At 42.0% G+C, this 17,726-nt stretch overlaps 1 pseudogene; it reads right to left on the minus strand.

The window, feature by feature from the left end:
* Positions 1–864: 864 nt before the first annotated feature.
* The window catches only part of LOC142243908 (uncharacterized), a 44,680-nt pseudogene continuing 27,818 nt past the window's right edge, over positions 865–17,726 (minus strand).

Here is a 17,726-nt window from a genome sequence, read left to right on the forward strand (position 1 = left end):
GGCTTTCAACTTCCTTCTGGTAGTAGTCCCAAATAGGTTAAAGAGTTAATTAATTCCCTAGTTCTGCTTTGTTTATATTTTGTACTATTGATTGTATTGTGAAGCTGATAATTTCATTGTATATTATCCCCCTGAAATCTCAGAATTGCTAATGTAAGTGTTAAGATATGTATGGGTTATATGATCTACTATGAAGTATACTACTGTTGCCAGTTTTTTATTATATACATCATTCAATAAAACGAGTTTTAAAAAAAAGTGTAATATGAGTAAATACATTTTCAACCAGTTTATTATTCACCTATACATATATAATCCAGCATCATGTATAAAATATATTCCATCTAGTAAATACATTTTACTGTGTCAACTACACATCTAAGCAAAAGGAAAACAATGTTTTGACTTTCAGACTTCATATCTCACCATTTACTGCAGCTTCAAACATGAGATTACCTTAATTCTATGCACAATCATCTTGGCTATCTCATACATAAATTTGACTTTTTCAGCTATTTATCATATGATTAGTTGTGCAGATTCTTGTCATGTCACTGCATTGTTACTGTTTTGCTCCTAAAAAATCTAAATTTAAATTTGTATTATTTAGTTAGCATTTTGTAAATTCACCTTTACCTTTCAACACTGCCAGAATCTTCCTCAGCATGCTCTAGATCAGATTCAACCAAAATCTAATCACAGATCTCTTCTTCACATTCCCCTACATGTGGTGCACATTGGTCAGTCCACTTGGGTACATATATATATATATATATATATATATATACAGCTTTTTGTTCAACTTTACCGACAACTGTTTGGGTTTAGATTTAAGGACTGTGTTGGCCAATACAGGACCTTTACTTAATTGTCATTGAGCCATGTCTTCACCAATCTCGACATATACTTCAGGTTGTTGTCCTGCTGGAACATTCTGTCGTCCTTTTTATTCCCATAGTACTCGCCTGTTCCAAGAAACTCATTCTGTAGGACACTAACATATAGCTCAACATTAAGACCACCATCAAACCTGCTCAAGTATCCAAAGCATTTGGCTGGGAAACAACCCCATATCATCAGACTTCCTCCACTGAATTTGACAGTTCCTTCAATTTTTCGATCCATTAGCCCTATTTTCCCTTGTTTCTTTTCTGCACTTACCACAGCCTAGTCTATTGATGTTCATCTCATTGCTCCAAATCACCCGTTTCCAAACTACTGCTGTCTATTTTTCATACTTTTTTTGCATACTCGAGCCAACATTTCTTTAGCTTTTTTTCAGGCCACCATTCTAGATGGTGCTTTCATGGATGTTTGTGCTCTCAGTATTACGAAGCATATTCAATATGCAATCCACCTCCACAGCCATGTTTATTGCACCAGATTTAATAGTCAGTGTGATGAATTGACTTGCTGATTCTGATAATTTACCTGGACGTCTTCCTCTTAGCTTTTGAACGGATGGACGGACTTCATTTTGTATTCTTTCAACTGTCATGGCTCTTACATGATGCAGTATATTAATTTTCTTGGCCGAGAGTAAGCTATTGATGAACTGGATGATGATATTTCTCTTTTTTTGAGTAATCTTTTTCATGGCTGCTCCCTGATTTGAAGCATTGAGTTTTTGCATGGGAATCAACCTAATAACACTAGGAGGTATTAGGGAATGTGATAAAAGGTTGTAATTTGTAGTATTTGTACCGCCCCCGTGCCAGCGGCCGAGCCGCTCGGATCCGGAGCCGCGGTGGCTCGAGGGGTCTCCGGATCCGGGGGGTCCGTGCGGACACTCAAATTAAAAGAAGAGGGGGGGATATGTAAAAGGGAGTTAGAAAGTTAGTGACGCCACCCACGGTGCGTGGTAATGTGAGGGACCACCACTGCTGTTTGGGAGCTCGGTGACGATGGTGCAGCAGCCGGATGTTAACCCCTCCGTGGGTAGGGGGTTTGTGTCCCGGGGCCCATTGGATTATTGGTGCTTGGGGTGCAATGGGGGATAGGAAAAGGGGTTTCCAGTGTACTCACTCAGTCTAGGAATAACAACACCGACAGCTTGTAAACCAGAGTTCTGAGCACCACTGGAGCTTGTAGGGAGCACGCTTGGGTCTGTGCCCTTGGTGTTGCTGTTAGCCTGTGGCCTTTTCCTTGGCACCTTTGTCTCTATTTGGACCCTCAGGTATAAAACTCTTCGGGTCCCGCTCACCCGTATGGCTAACGGAGTGAGCTTTCTCTCAGGGTTCACGCATAAGATTTCTTTGGACTGTATTGGGAAAGTCTGATCCAATAGGTGCACTAGTTCCCTGTTTTTGGAGCACTATGGGGAGATAAGGTATGCACACCAGTGACTATGTAAGGGGTATACATGAAATAGCAGAAACTGCTGTGTGAATACTGACTTGAAAAATCCAATAGCTATATGTAAGAGTGAAAATGTGAAAAATGGAATCTGCATTACTGCCATGAACATATGAATCAAGAGAAATTTAGCTACTGAATTGATCAATGCAATAGAGCCCCAACACTACGCCAAAGTATTTGTCTATGTTGGGGTCCCTAGCTTGTGTGTGTCCTCTCATGCAGTTAAAAAACTTACCATGTATGGGAAGCTGAGACCCAGGCTATTTATGCGTATGATATGGATTGGCAATAGGTGTGGTTGGGGAGGGTTCACAAACGAAAAACTACTAACAAATAAGGAATAACGTTTGGAACACCATTCTAAGTTTGAACTGGGTGCAAAAACCTAAAAAAACATCACTATGGGGAGATAAGGTATGCACACCAGTGACTATGTAAGGGGAATACATGAAATAGCAGAAACTGCTGTGTGAATACTGACTTGAAAAATCCAATAGCTATATGTAAGAGTGAAAATGTGAAAAATGGAATCTGCATTACTGCCATTCACACTGCAGTTTCTGCTATTTCATGTATTCCCCTTACATAGTCACTGGTGTGCATACCTTATCTCCCCATAGTGATGTTTTTTTAGGTCTTTGCACCCAGTTCAGACTTAGAATGGTGTTCCAAACGTTATTCCTTATTTGTTAATAGTTTTTCGTTTGTGAACCCTCCCCAACCACACCTATTGCCAATCCATATCATACGCATAAATAGCCTGGGTCTCAGCTTCCCATACACGGTAAGGTTTTTAACTGCATGAGAGGACACACACAAGCTAGGGACCCCAACGTAGAGAAATGCTTCGGCGTAGTGTTGGGGCTCTATTGCATTGATCAATTCAGTAGCTAAATTTCTCTTGATTCATATGTTCATGGCAGTAATGCAGATTCCATTTTTCACATTTTCACTCTTACATATAGCTATTGGATTTTTCAAGTCAGTATTCACACAGCAGTTTCTGCTATTTCATGTATTCCCCTTACATAGTCACTGGTGTGCATACCTTATCTCCCCATAGTGATGTTTTTTTAGGTTTTTGCACTCAGTTCAGACTTAGAATGGTGTTCCAAACGTTATTCCTTATCTGATTTTGGAGCAGGTTGGGGATGAATCTTGAAGTCTTCACCCCCGTCGGGTAAATTACCGGAACGCATTAAGCTACTTTCCGGCCTATGGTCCACGTACCCAGTCATGCCCTGGCCCCTGCCCAGTGATAGCTCAAGGCCCCAGATGCCCTCCTCGGCAGTCCGTGCCCCTTGACACAATCCCCTGCGACCAGGGTTACAGCTCCCACTAGGCTCAGACCAACGTCTGCCACCTAGTAACCACAGGAGCCCTGCTCCAGGCCGGTGACCTCTCTCTCTCAGAGAGTCACCTGCACCTTCTTCCTCTCCTGGTCCACTTTACTCTCTCCTCTGCTCCACTGTCATTTTCTCACTTTCCCCTACCAACCCCCTATGTGGACGGCCCTATTCCCTTCAGGCCCCCCAATGGTTTGTCTGGTGGGTACAGTGTAAAGTGTTCCTAGGATTTGATTAGCTAAGCTGTTAGCAACACCAAAGGACCAGGACCCGTAACCAAGGAGGGTGGATACTGTGCAGAAGGGAAGATTGCACAATACTCTGTGAAGACCTGATAGGCCAGGGCGTCACATTCCCCCTTGGTTAAACGTAGCTCGTCCGCGAGCTACAGGACACCAGAGGTTTATTTTTATTTTGCTTTTAACTGTAGAAAGGAAAATATAACAGGTTAACACATTGTTATTAACAGGTCCATCCCACACAGGGGAGGCAATTCACTTAAACGTTACTAAGATTGGTAAGAGTTCATCGCCCAACGGTGGGACGCTGCCGGTTTCTATGGTAACGGAGGTTCAATCTACTCTGTTGCAGCCCCTTCCTGCGACAGTCCAGTCCCAACGTCCTGGATCCCAATAACCCGCCACCCAAACAACCTGTTCCTCCTGGAAACCTATGGTCGGTCCGGGACCGGGTTAAGGTCCCGGGTGTTGTTTTTTAGACGACTGATTTGCACAGGAGGTGCAACTATTATACAAGACACAAGTTTGTGTTGGTCACGCCAGTCCTGTGACCGTGGTCCAGATTTACTTATATATCAAACTTAAACTAAGTCCATGAACTGGTTGTGCACTTTTCAACAATTTGCTGGCAAATCTGGTAATTTTTACTCTTTTCATTAAAACTGGTTGATTAGGCACCTATTCACTAACATTTTCTATATGGAGAATAACAAACTATGAAAAATAACAAACGAAAGCACCGATACCTAACAATTCTATGGCATTGCAACTACTGGTACTGTAAAGGGTGCTTTCCACGAGATGATCTATCGTGCGATAGATCGTCGGGGGTCACGTTTTTTGTGACGCATATCCGGCATCGCTTGTGACGTCGGGCTTTGTGACACCTCCGAGCGACGCAGTATCGCTCACAAATCGTGAGTCGTGTACTCGTCGCTCAGTTTCATAATATCGTTTAATTAAAATGGCGCCGGTTGCTCATCGTTCCCGGGGTAGCACACGCCGCTCCGTGTGACACCCCGGGAACGATGAACAGCAGCTTACCTCCGTCCAGTTGCACCCACCAGCTATGCGGAAGAAAGGAGGTGGGCGGGATCTTTATGTCCCGCTCATCTCAGCCCCTCCCCTTCTATTGGCCAGTCGCTGTGTGACGTCGCTGTGACGCCGAACGTCTCTCCTCCTTCAGGAAGATAACAGAGAGCAAAGGAGAGAGGTGTTCAATTGTCACGCCAATAGATCACTTCAGCAGATGTTCAGATCAATGTTACTTTATTGTCATTCAGGTCGACGCGTTTCTGCAGCAACTGCCCCCTTCATCAGGACCACCAGGAATAGAAATAACATCCAACCCAACATTGGATGTTATTTCTATTCCTGGTGGTCCTGATGAAGGGGCAGTTGCTCCAGAAACGCGTCGACCTGAATGACAATAAAGTGAACATCTGCTGAAGTGATCTATTGGCGCAGCAATTGAACACCTCTATCCTTTGCTCTCTGTTATCTACCGGTTTTGGTGGCTGCAGCCTTGGATCGACGATACATGCGTTTATAGTAGTTGTGGCTTTTCACAACTGCAATTGGTGAGTAATTTGACTCCCCCCTCCCTGCCCCTCACATATTGGGGTAAGACCCTATTGCGCTTGTTTTTCCACAGCTTTTTCTCCTTGCTCCTTCAGGAAGAGGATGTTCGCCGCCCACAGCGACGTCGCACAGCAGGTAAGTGCGTGTGACGGGGGTTAACGACTTTGTGCTCCACGGGCAACTAATTGCCCATGACGCACAAACGACGGGGGCGGGTACGATCAATCGTGAAATTGCACGATAGATCGTACCGTGTAAAGCAGGATTAACACTTATTTTTTTTAACACTAGTAATAGATTGTCGGGTCCCATAGACATGCTTCTTTGTTACTACGTGCTGCTGACGCTGACACATACCCTTTTTCAAACATTACATGTATGGTTACCTCCAGGGCATACCAGTCCCACTTTCCGCAATGCCGGGTATAGGTAACCATCTCCTCAGGCTGAAGATTACGTTCTGGGTGGCCACACAGAAGGTGCTGCGCCACATCTCGTCGAGACACATGCACCTCCGCTGTGAGGTCTGCTTCACGGATAAACCCCCAACCTTGCTCGGGGTCAAACCGCTCCACAAGGCCACGGCACTGTGGCCCTTATACTAGGGAAGCAGCACTCCTTATCTGCTCCTTTTCTTCTCGATCACGAGCGGCAAGCTCCCGTCATCGCCAGTCTGGGGTTGCAATTTCTGACTGTAGCTGGTATTGTTGTCGTTCCCAGTAGGGGGCATCAGCGTCCGGCCTCAGCCCCCAATCTGGCTCTGGCTTTAGGAAGACGAGGGGCGGGGCTTAGGCTTTGCACGCATTCTCGATGAAGATGGGGTTTTGGCACGAAAAGATGGCGGGAAAATGGCGGAATTGGCGGGAAACAGAATCTTGACTTTTTGGTGCTTTTTCGTGGTTTTCGGCTTTCAAGGTGCACGTCACCCAGGTAAGTGGATCCTGCTCAGATCCTATTTGTGATGCCAGGTTTTTCGAGGTGTACCGCCCCCGTGCAAGCGGCCGAGCCGCTCGGATCCGGAGCCACGGTGGCTCAAGGGGTCACCGGATCTGGGGGGTCCGCGCGGACACTCAAATTAAAAGAAGAGGGGGGATATGTACAAGGGAGTTAGAAAGTTCATGATGCCACCCACGGTGCGTGGATGTGAGGAACCACCGCTGCTGCTGGGGAGCCCAGTGACGATGGTGCAGCAGCCAGATGTTTACCCCTCCGTGGGTAGGGGGTTTGTGTCCCGGGACCTGTTGGATTATTGGTGCTTGGGGTGCAGTGGGGGATAGGAAAAGGGGTTTCCAGTGTACTCACTCAGTCTAGAAATAACAACACCAACAGCTTGTAAACTAGAGTTCTGAGCACCACTGTAGCTTGTAGGGAACACACTTAGGTCCGTGCCCTTGGTGTTGCTGTTAGCCTGTGGCCCTTCCCTTGGCACCTTTGTCTCTATTTGGACCCTCAGGTATAAAACTCTTCGGGTCCCGCTCACGCGTAGGATTTCTTTGGACTGTATTGGGAAAGTCCGATCCCATCGGTGCGCTAGTTCCCTGATTTTGGAGCGAATTTGGGGATGAATCTTGAAGTCTTGACCCCCGTCGGGTAAATTACCAGAATGCGTGAAGCTACTTTCCGGCCTAGGGTCAACGTACCCCGTTGTTCCCTGGTCCCTGCTGGGTGATAGCACAAGGCCGCCGGCTGCCCTCCTCGGTAGCCCGTGCTCCTTGACACAATCCCCTGTGACCGGGGTTCCAGCTCCTACCAGGCCCAGACCAACTTCTGCCACCTAGTAGCTACAGAAACCCTGCTCCAGGCCGGTGACCTCTCTCTCTCTGAGAGTCACCTGCACCTCCTTCCTCTCCTGGTTCACTTCACTCTCCTCTGCTCCACTGTCACTATCCCCTACCCCAATGGTGTGTCTGGTGGGTACAGTGTAAAGTGTTCCTAGGATTTTGATTGGCTATGCTGTTAGCAAAACCAAAGGACCAGGACCCGTAACCAAGGAGGGTGGATACTATGCAGAAGGGCAGATTGCACAATGCCCTGTGACGACCTGATAGGCCAGGGCGTCACATATTCACAAAGAAAAATATTTTTCCACCATCAGGAGCAAAACAGTAACAATGCAGTTAAATGACAAGAATTTGTATAACAAATCATATGCTAAATGGTTGCAAGTCAAATTTATGAATGAGGTAGCCAATATAATTGTCTATAAAACAAGATAGTCTCACATTTTAAGCTGTAGTGAATGGTGAGATATGGAGCCTGAAAGTCAAAAATTCAGAACATTGTTACCCTTTTGCTTGTCAGTGTATAACTCTAATAATTATACAATATACAGTAATGTAAATATATCTGCTGTAATTTCCTAATATTTGCTCTCCATTAGTGGAATAAAACATAGCAACACACATGGAAAAATATAGCCTCCATAAAAGTCCTGTGTAAGTCTGTGTATTCACATTGCACCATTTTTGTGCACTTCTTTTAACGTACCATATTTTGTGTCAAATTTCCACCAAAATTCTGAAACTAAAATTTGTCAGTAAGTTCTCGGTAGCACATACTTATATGTAGAGGTGAGTAAAAACAGTTTCAATACTTTGGACCAGCAACTAAGACATCTATCTATGGCTCCCTGAGCAAAGGATTGCAAACCTCCTACTACCTGTGGCATCCCTTTCACCTCTTCTGATTTTCAAACCCACAGTGTCATAAGTTATAGTGTGATCCCTATAAATAGTCATTGGCTCCTACTAATTAGGAGACACACAGGGGATGCAAGAGAGGAGGTGTTGGAGATTTACAGTGCTCCTTTCTGGCAACGGTGAACTTATACAGTCATATGAAAAAGTTTGGGCACCCCTATTAATGTTAACCTTTTTTTTATAACAATTTTGGTTTTTGCAACAGGTAATTCAGTTTCATATATCTAATAACTGATGGACTGACTAATATTTCTGGATTGAAATGAGGTTTATTGTACAAACAGAAAATGTGCAATCCGCATTTAAACAAAATTTGACCGGTGCAAAAGTATGGGCAAAAGTATTGGCACCCTTATCAATTTCTTGATTTGAACACTCCTAACTACTTTTTACTGACTTACTAAAGCACTAAATTGGTTTTGTAACCTCATTGAGCTTTGAACTTCATAGGCAGGTGTATCCAATCATGAGAAAAGGTATTTAAGGTGGCCACTTGGAAGTTGTTCTACTATTTGAATCTCCTATAAAGAGTGGCATCATGGGCTCCTCAACAACTCTCAAATGATCTGAAAACAAAGATTATTCAACATAGGTGTTCAGGGGAAGGATAGAAAAAGTTGTCTCAGAGATTTAAACTGTCAGTTTCCACTGTGAGGAACATAGAAAGGAAATGGAAGAACACAGGTACAGTTCTTGTTAAGCCCAGAAGTGGCAGGCCAAGAAAAATATCAGAAAGGCAGAGAAGAAGAATGGTGAGAACAGTCAAGGACAATCCACAGACCACCTCCAAAGACCTGCAGCATCATCTTGCTGCAGATGGTGTCAATTTGCATCGGTCAACAATACAGTGCATGTTACATAAGGAGAAGCTGTATGGGAGAGTGATGCAAAAGAAGCCATTTCTGCAAGCACGCCACAAACAGAGTCGCCTGAGGTATGCAAAAGCACATTTGGATAAGCCAGTTACATTTTGGAAGAAGGTCCTGTGGACTGATGAAACAAAGATTGAGTTGTTTAGTCATACAAAAAGGCATTATGCATGGAGGCAAAAAAACACGGCATTCCAAGAAAAACACTTGCTACCCACAGTAAAATTTGGTGGAGGTTCCATCATGCTTTGGGGCTGTGTGGCCAATGCCGGCACCGGGAATCTTGTTAAAGTTGAGAGTCGCATGGATTCAACTCAGTATCAGGAGATTCTTGACAACAATGTGCAAGAATCAGTGACGAAATTGAAGTTACGCAGGGGATGGATATTTCAGCAAGACAATGATCCAAAACACCGCTGCAAATCTACTCAGGCATTCATGCAGAGGAACAATTACAGAACAGTGTTCTGGAATGGCCATCCCAGTCCCCAGACCTGGATATCATTGAACATCTGTGGGATGATTTGAAGCGTGCTGTCCATGCTCGGCGACCATCAAACTTAACTGAACTGTAATTGTTTTGTAAACAGGAATGGTCAAATATACCTTCATCCAGGATCCAGGAACTCATTAAAAGCTACAGGAAGCAACTAGAGGTTGTTATTTTTGCAAAAGGAGGATCTACAAAATATTAATGTCACTTTTATGTTGAGGTGCCCATACTTTTGCATCGGTCAAATTTTGTTTAAATGCACATTGCACATTTTCTGTTAGTACAATAAACCTCATTTCAATCCAGAAATATTACTGAGTCCATCAGTTATTAGATATATGAAACTGAAATAGCTGTTGCAAAACCCAAATTGTTATAAAGAAAAAAAGGTTAACATTAATAGGGGTGCCCAAACTTTTTCATATGACTGTTGGTGACCGCTGAACAAGGGTTCTGCAAATCTTTTTGCTAAACTCTAATATTTTGTAGAGGATTTAAGGCCATATCCAAGAAAAATCTAGTATTTGGTATATTTCTTATGGTAGCTCTCCTTACATGTTTTTATCTTTTTCCCTGTACATGTCTGATGTATTAATATAATTCTAATAAAATGTTGCCTACTGTTTAATTTTTGTCCCTCTGATCCTCTAATTATTTTCTGCTCTCCAAAAGTTGTCTCTAGGAAACCTATTGTACCAATTATTTGCTTTATAACATAAAACTCTACAGTCTCTCTAAGTGGACAGCCTACCAAAACTTGCACAGTGACAACTTATAGAGAAAGTTAAAAACATTCCAGATGATTATTATCCAAAGAAGTTCAACTATCTTTGGCCTAAGTAAATGTCAGTACTCATTATTCCATGGTAAAAGAAAAGATCAGCATAATGGAATTCACTATGGATTGATTTATTATCCTTTACTTTTTAACTCAATCCCTTGTGAAACATATGGTCTCCAAAAATGTAGGGCGACTAACTTTCATAGGAAAATTATTTTCCATGAGCAATAAATCAATCTCTCAAGTGGATGTATAGTGTAATTTCAATGATAGTACAAAATGGTCTGTCCACTGGCTGGCAGGGGAGTGTAAATCTTGGCATTGTTATTATTTGAGGTAGAAGCCAAAGCAAAAACAGTATGAGAAAAAGTTGTCTGCTAGACCTAATCACAACAAAGTGCAATGGCATATCATTTTTTTTTTAACTTCGTTTTATTAACAACACCAAATAAGGTACATCCGACATTGCATACAGCATCAATCTAAGGCATATTAATAAACTATTGCACAGCTTCTACAACGCCAGTTTATACCTGAAGCAAAGTAATGTTGTCCATACATCCTAACATTTGTGTAATTAACAGTTTTATATGAGGCATACAGTTAACTCTATTGGTATAACCTAACTACCCTAAAACAAAACAAATGCAACAGTTATGCTTTGGTATACCGCAAGACAGCATTTCCCCTTCTGACGCCCATGGGGATCCACCAGTATCCCAATGATCTCTAGGCTTCTGAAAGCGTGCCAGGGGAAGAATTCCACAAATCCCCAATTTTATTAAATTTTTCTGGGCACCCTCTATTATTATTATCTCCACTCGCTCATAGGGTATGATTGCATTGCCTAATTTAACCCAGGACTGTACTGTCGGATCTGAGCCACCATCCACCTCAGGGCTATCAAGGTCCTGGCCATAAATAGGGTCTCCTTGAGAAATACTTTCATGCAATGATCCCATGATTCTTCCTCCACCACCCCGAACAGACACAGTAATGGGTCATAGGTAACCGGAATTGAAACCACAATTGATAAAATATAATTTTTGGATGTTTTTCAATGTGAATACTGCAAAGATCTCACATAAAACAAGAAAAGATATTAAAATGTTAATTATTGCAATATCAATTTCAATCTTGTCCCTAACCCCCATCAAAAATTGAATGAAAACCCACATGCATAATCCTTCTTCAACAAAAAACTTGTAAATGCTTGACTGTTAGACTTCTGTAGTATACATTAGATCATTCTACTTAAAGAAGTTGACCACTACTAGGACAACCCTTTGTCATTTCACGTGCTTCCCCAATTACAATAAAAAAGCTTATTTTATACTCACCGCCAGTGCCAATGCTTGCATTCCTGGGGCTCATGTAAGGTTGTGACATAATGTGAACCCTGCACTGACTTTTCTCTCTCCGCCTTAAGATGCACGAGTAATCACAAAGAAGTGAGCAGCAGCCACAACACTCAGTGTTGATTAACTCATATCAGATGTCTGAAGGCAGAGAGAGAGAAGTGCCGTAATGGCACCACCACTGGAGGTGAGTATAAGCTTTTTTTATTTCAATTGGTGCAAACATATGGAATGAGAAGAGGTTGTCATAGTAGTGGACAACCCCAACTAATGAGAAGTTTATGGATCACAATTTGTATTATGCCATCCATAGAACTGCATGGAAATCGTTTAGCGGAAAAGGATGAATCTTCCATCATTATAAAGGTATTACAGTGATATAGTGGTGGAGGTAAGTCACTGACCAATTGAAGCAGAATACATAAGCAGACACTCCCTTCTACATTTTGGGGGTACACTTTTTTTCTTTAAGTCAAGTCATTTTTACATCATTAATATACAATTATTTGTTATACAATATAACCCATATATTTTAATTATATATATTTCTTACATTTGCAATGTTGTATACTTAGTATATTACATAGTTTCAACCCGAAAAAATGTAAATGTATTATTTTATCATTTATTGGCCACATTTTTCTGCATAGAAATCTTGCGTTGGAGTTAAATGATTCAAAATTGTAAAAAAAAACAAAGAGAAAAAATTTAAGTATGCAAAATCTGCCCTAGATTTTCATTTTTACTTTGAGTCTTTTTTATCATGGAAGTCAGCCCCAGTGACACTTGCTATGCTGTGTCTCACAGTTGACAATACGTTGCCATCAAAATCATAATTGAAAAAAAAATGATTAAACATCTTAGTCTACAAGTGATACATTATGTCAAATACCTATTACTAAGAAGGAGAGATTCATTATGACCAAAGAGAATAACCTGATGTGAACTAAGTGACTGGACCAGAATTTCTAAATATTTCTTAGCATTTTAAAGAATGTTTAATTAAAAATACAATTTACCCATCACAATAATAGAAAACCGAGCGATTAGAACTTCAGTGTCAATTATCATAAAATTCATCATTGTAATTCTTATTAAAAACTCCGTGTTTAGATAGGTAATGATTTTATAATTCGGCAATTTGCATAAGGAGCCCTGAGATGGCTTATTATTTCAATCCTACACAATTACAATTCCAGCTCCATACATCAGAGCTCTTAGCAATGTAAAATCACTGCACTAATTAATAAGCCATTTACTGACTGCAGCTAGTTATGGTGGTCCTGCAGCTGACCTTACGGAAGATGAGCCATCTCTGATGTGCCTGTGTGTAACTACAAACATAATGATGGGCCAGAAGGGAATCATTAAAAATAATTTACACCAGCCTTCATTTACAAGATCTTTTGATAGCACGCTTCTATTCTGTTTAAATCCACAGTGTAGTCCCTACCATTTGGAAAGGGCCAAGCAGAAGTGTAAATGAAGATACCTAAGTGGTTAATTAGAAGGCATTCAGACTCCATAAGAGCCTCCTGAAAAATCCCTCTGATGTCTGTTATGTCAAATGTCTCTCACAGGCGAAGCCACAAGAGGTAGCTAATACAGCAGGCTAATTATTTGGGACTAGGAGCAGCTGAGAATGGCCTGTCATTTGAACCCTTGCTATAAGCACCCAGCCCATGGACTACATACTGCTTTTGTATCACTGGAAGACAAAAACACAGGAGTGATAACTTACGGAAAAAACGAAATGGATCAAATAGGTCAATTTAACTGGAGGACATTTAAAACAATCTGTGTAGGACATTACATCTAATTACAGATACCACAAAGTGTAATATTATTTTTGTGTATTATTTTATGATTATTTTCTATAAATATGAGAAAAATAAAATAAAATCACAAAAAACAATACGCATTCATTATTTTCAATTATACTCACAGCATTAAATTGGTATTGGGATTTATAACTTAATTATGTTCAATTTATTTAGCTATTTAATTCTCTATTTTTACTTTTTCTTATTTTTTAAATGTATTGTTTTTGATGTGTATTCTCAAAAAGAAGTATACTATAATGATATTTCATTGAATTTATTATTGTTATTATGTAATATTTTCAGGAAAATTATGAATTAGTTTATCATTGATTTAGTATGCTATGATTAGTTAGGCTTTCTAAAATTAATTTTGACTAACTGAGAAAAACAAATTTCAGCAATTTGTTTGAATAATATACTGTAGTTATTTATAATATTAATAATCCCTGATAATTCAGTCATATTCGGCACGTACGTTCTGACTACTGTTTTCAAGCGATCACAATAGTGGTTGTAGTATTTAAAGTTTTTTGCAGTGTTTGGAGACACTCACTATCAGCCCATTGGCCTACTGTGACATATTTGTAGGGTGCTAATAGATTACCATGGATGCTGAGAAATAACAATGACCCAAAGGTCAAACTCAGACTTGCAAGTGACTCGCGTGAGTCTCACATTGCATCACCCGACACGGCCTAATGCTTTTTGACAATGAGCATCTCAGCTGCATAGACAAACATGCAGCCGACCCACTCATGTCAGGAGAACATGCGGCCACGGCGGGTGATACGATGCGATCACCTGGTACCTTCTGATGCTCTCTGGACACGAGCGTCTCAGCTGCATAGAAATACATGCAGCCAGCACGCTCCTATCAGGAGAGTGTGTGGCTGTGCCAGGTGATCTAAGGCAAGACTCGCTCAAGTCGCTCACAAATGGGACTCCGGCCAAAGGCTGACATCAGTATCAGTCAATTGGGCCATGCCAGTGGCATAATCTAATAGGTTACCTGTCAGTGTTAAACACTGACATCCTGTAAAGCTTTGAAGCATTATGTATTCCAAAACCTTACAGACATTTTTACTGGCTCAAGTCTCAAGTCCCCTAGGGGTACAAAAAATCTAAACATAAAAAGAAATCCTTAAAGTTTCATAAAGATAAAAAAAAGCCCATAAAAAATATACATTAAACTGATTTAATTTATATGTAACTAGCTGTAGTACAAGGCGTTGCCTGGGATAGTAACTGTCTCTCTGTCTCTCTCCCAGTCTCTGTCTGTGTGTCACTGTCTGTCTCTCTATCTGTCTCTTTCCTTGTCTGTCTGTCTCTCTCTATCTCTGTGTCTGTCTCTGTGTGTGTCTGTCTGTTTCTCTCTTTCCCCATCTGTCTCTTTGCCTGTCTGTCTCTTTGCCCCTCTGTCTCTTTGCCCCTCTGTCTCTTTGCCCGGCTGTCTCTTTCCTGGTCTGTCTCTTTCCCGGTCTGTCTTTTTGCCCGGTCTCTCTCTTTGCCCGGTCTGTCTCTTTGCCTGGCTGTCTCTTTCCAGGGCTGTCTCTTTCCCTGGCTGTCTCTTTCCCTGGTCTGTCTCTTTGCCCGGTCTGTCTTTTTGCCCGGACTGTCTCTTTGCCCGGTCTCTCTTTGCCTGGCCTGTCTCGTTCTAGGTTTATCTCTTTCTAGGTCTGTCTCTTTCCAGGGCTGTATCTTTGCCCAGCTGTCTCTTTGCCTGGCTGTCTCTTTCCCGGTCTGTCTCTTTCCAGGGCTGTCTCTTCCCAGGGCTGTCTCTTTCCAGGGCTGTCTTTTTCAAGGGCGGTCTTTTTCCCTGGCTGTCTCTTTCCCCAGTCTGTCTCTTTGCCCAGTCTTTCACTTTGCCCGGGCTGTCTCTTTGCCCAGTCTGTCTCTTTCTAGGTCTGTCTCTTTCTAGGTCTGTCTCTTTGCCCGGCTGTCTCTTGCTAGGTCTGTTTCTTTGCCCAGCTGTCTTTTTCCCAGTCTGTCTCTTTCCCGGTCTGTCTCTTTCCCGGTCTGTCTCTTTGCCCGGTCTGTCTCTTTGCCCGACTGACTCTTTCTAAATCTGTCTCTTTGCCCGGCTGTCTCTTTGCCTGGTCTGTCTTTTTCCTGGTCTGTCTCTTTGCCCAGTTTGTCTCTTTCCCGGTCTGTCTCTTTCCAGGTCTGTCTCTTTGCCCAGTCTGTCTCTTTGCCCAGTCTGTCTCTTTGCCCGGTCTGTCTCTTTGCCATGTCTGTCTCTTTCTAGGTCTGTCTCTTTCTAGGTCTGTCTCTTTCTAGGTCTGTCTCTTTGCCTGGCTGTCTCTTTCTAGGTCTGTCTCTTTGCCCGGCTTTCTCTTTGCCCGGCTGTCTCTTTCCTGATCTGTCTCTTTCCCGGTCTGTCTCTTTGCCCAGTCTCTCTCTTTGCCCGGTTTGTCTCTTTGCCTGGCTGTCTCTTTCCAGGGCTGTCTCTTTCCAGGGCTGTCTCTTTCCAGGTCTCTCTTTGGCTGTCTATCTCTCTGTCTCTTTCCCCATCTGTCTCTGTCTGTGTCTGTCTGTCTATCTCTTTCCCCATCTGTCTCTGTCTGTGTCTGTCTGTCTGTCTTTTTCTGTCTCTCTCTATCCATCTCCCCACCAACATCTTATTACCTCACACATAAGCTTCTTTGCTAACAGTTTATTTTATTACTATAGCAACCACTGACAGTTGCTATTTATAGCCTTTAGCTCCCACCTCCATTCAGTTTAATAGAGGTAGGATTTTTGGAGAGTAAGTGTAAAGAGCGGGGTTAAATTTTCCCACCCAAACATAGTCTATGACGTTTCCTGAGTCACATGGGGTGTCTGTGCAAAATTTCGTGATTGTAAATCCTACGGTGCGGATTCCTTTAGCGGACATACACACACACACACACACACACACACACTCAACTTTCTATATTAGATTTGGACCTCTAGAAAACAGAAAACAAGGTACTTTGCTATACAATTATAAATGCTGCAAAAAAATAAATCGTATATACGTGGACACAATTGTTGGTACCTTTCTTTAAAGTGAGAAAAATCCACAATGGCCACTGAAATAACTTTTAATTGACAAAGCAATTGTCAATTTATATTGCTTGAATATCAACTAATGTAAACCAGACATTGGCTTTGAATTGTGATTCAACTGAAATTTTTAAGAAAGCTAATGAAAACAGCCTGGACAGAAATTATGTTACTTTTAACTTAATATTTTGTTTGACAACTTTTTGAGGCAATCAGACAATTGGTGTAAGGCCTAAGCCACACGGCGAGAAAATCGGAGCGAGTGGAATGCGATTAAAAATCGCATTCCACTCGGACCAATATTAACCTGTGTGTCAGCGCACATGAGCGATTATTTTCTCAGCCCTAATCGGACCGAGAAAACAATCGCAGCATACTGCGATTGTACTCGGCACTCGCAAGACACTAGCCAATGTAAGTCTATGGGTGAGAGAAAAAAATCGCAGTAACATTATGTAGTGTGATTTTTCTCTCCACTCACAGGAAGTTGCATCATACAAAAGGGGCTGTTTTTTTTATGGGGGCAGGATTTTGTTCCAGGAAATGATCTGTACTCCATTTTATCTACACACCTACTCGGATCTGCAAAATGCCAAGACCTTTTATAGTGGAGATGCTCATAGTTCTGGTTCAGGAAAGACCAGAACTATGGGATATACGTGACCCTGGCTATGCAAATCAGAGGAAGCGGGATGCATCGTGGCAACACATTTGCCGGCAAATGTACCCCCATTATGAGTCAAGTTCACAAGAGGAGCAAGAGGGGATTTGTAAGTACTGAAATGCCTGTTCTCTGTTTTGTGTTTTTGTTTTTTTCATAGCTTGTAATCGTTTGTGCACTGAAAAGCAGCCAGACTGCCCAGACCCACCACCAAACCGTTCCCTTCAAAAAGAAAACACCACAACAAGTCTTTTTTCTTTTAAATCCAACTTTTTTATTAAATATCATTTTATTATATAAAGGAGAGACTGATAATTAGAAGCTCTCATCTTTTTCTCCAGTGGCAAAAATTTAAAGGTCACAGCTTATAAACTCAACAGGAGGCCTTAACAAGGCCAACACACAAAAATGGGGTTTTTGGGATATTTACCGCCTAAACCGGCCGTCCGGTGCGGGTGTCTCCAGCCACCTCTAACAACCCCTTCCGCCAA

The sequence above is a fragment of the Anomaloglossus baeobatrachus genome, chromosome 6, assembly GCF_048569485.1.
Source record: "Anomaloglossus baeobatrachus isolate aAnoBae1 chromosome 6, aAnoBae1.hap1, whole genome shotgun sequence".
Lineage (NCBI taxonomy): Eukaryota > Metazoa > Chordata > Amphibia > Anura > Aromobatidae > Anomaloglossus > Anomaloglossus baeobatrachus.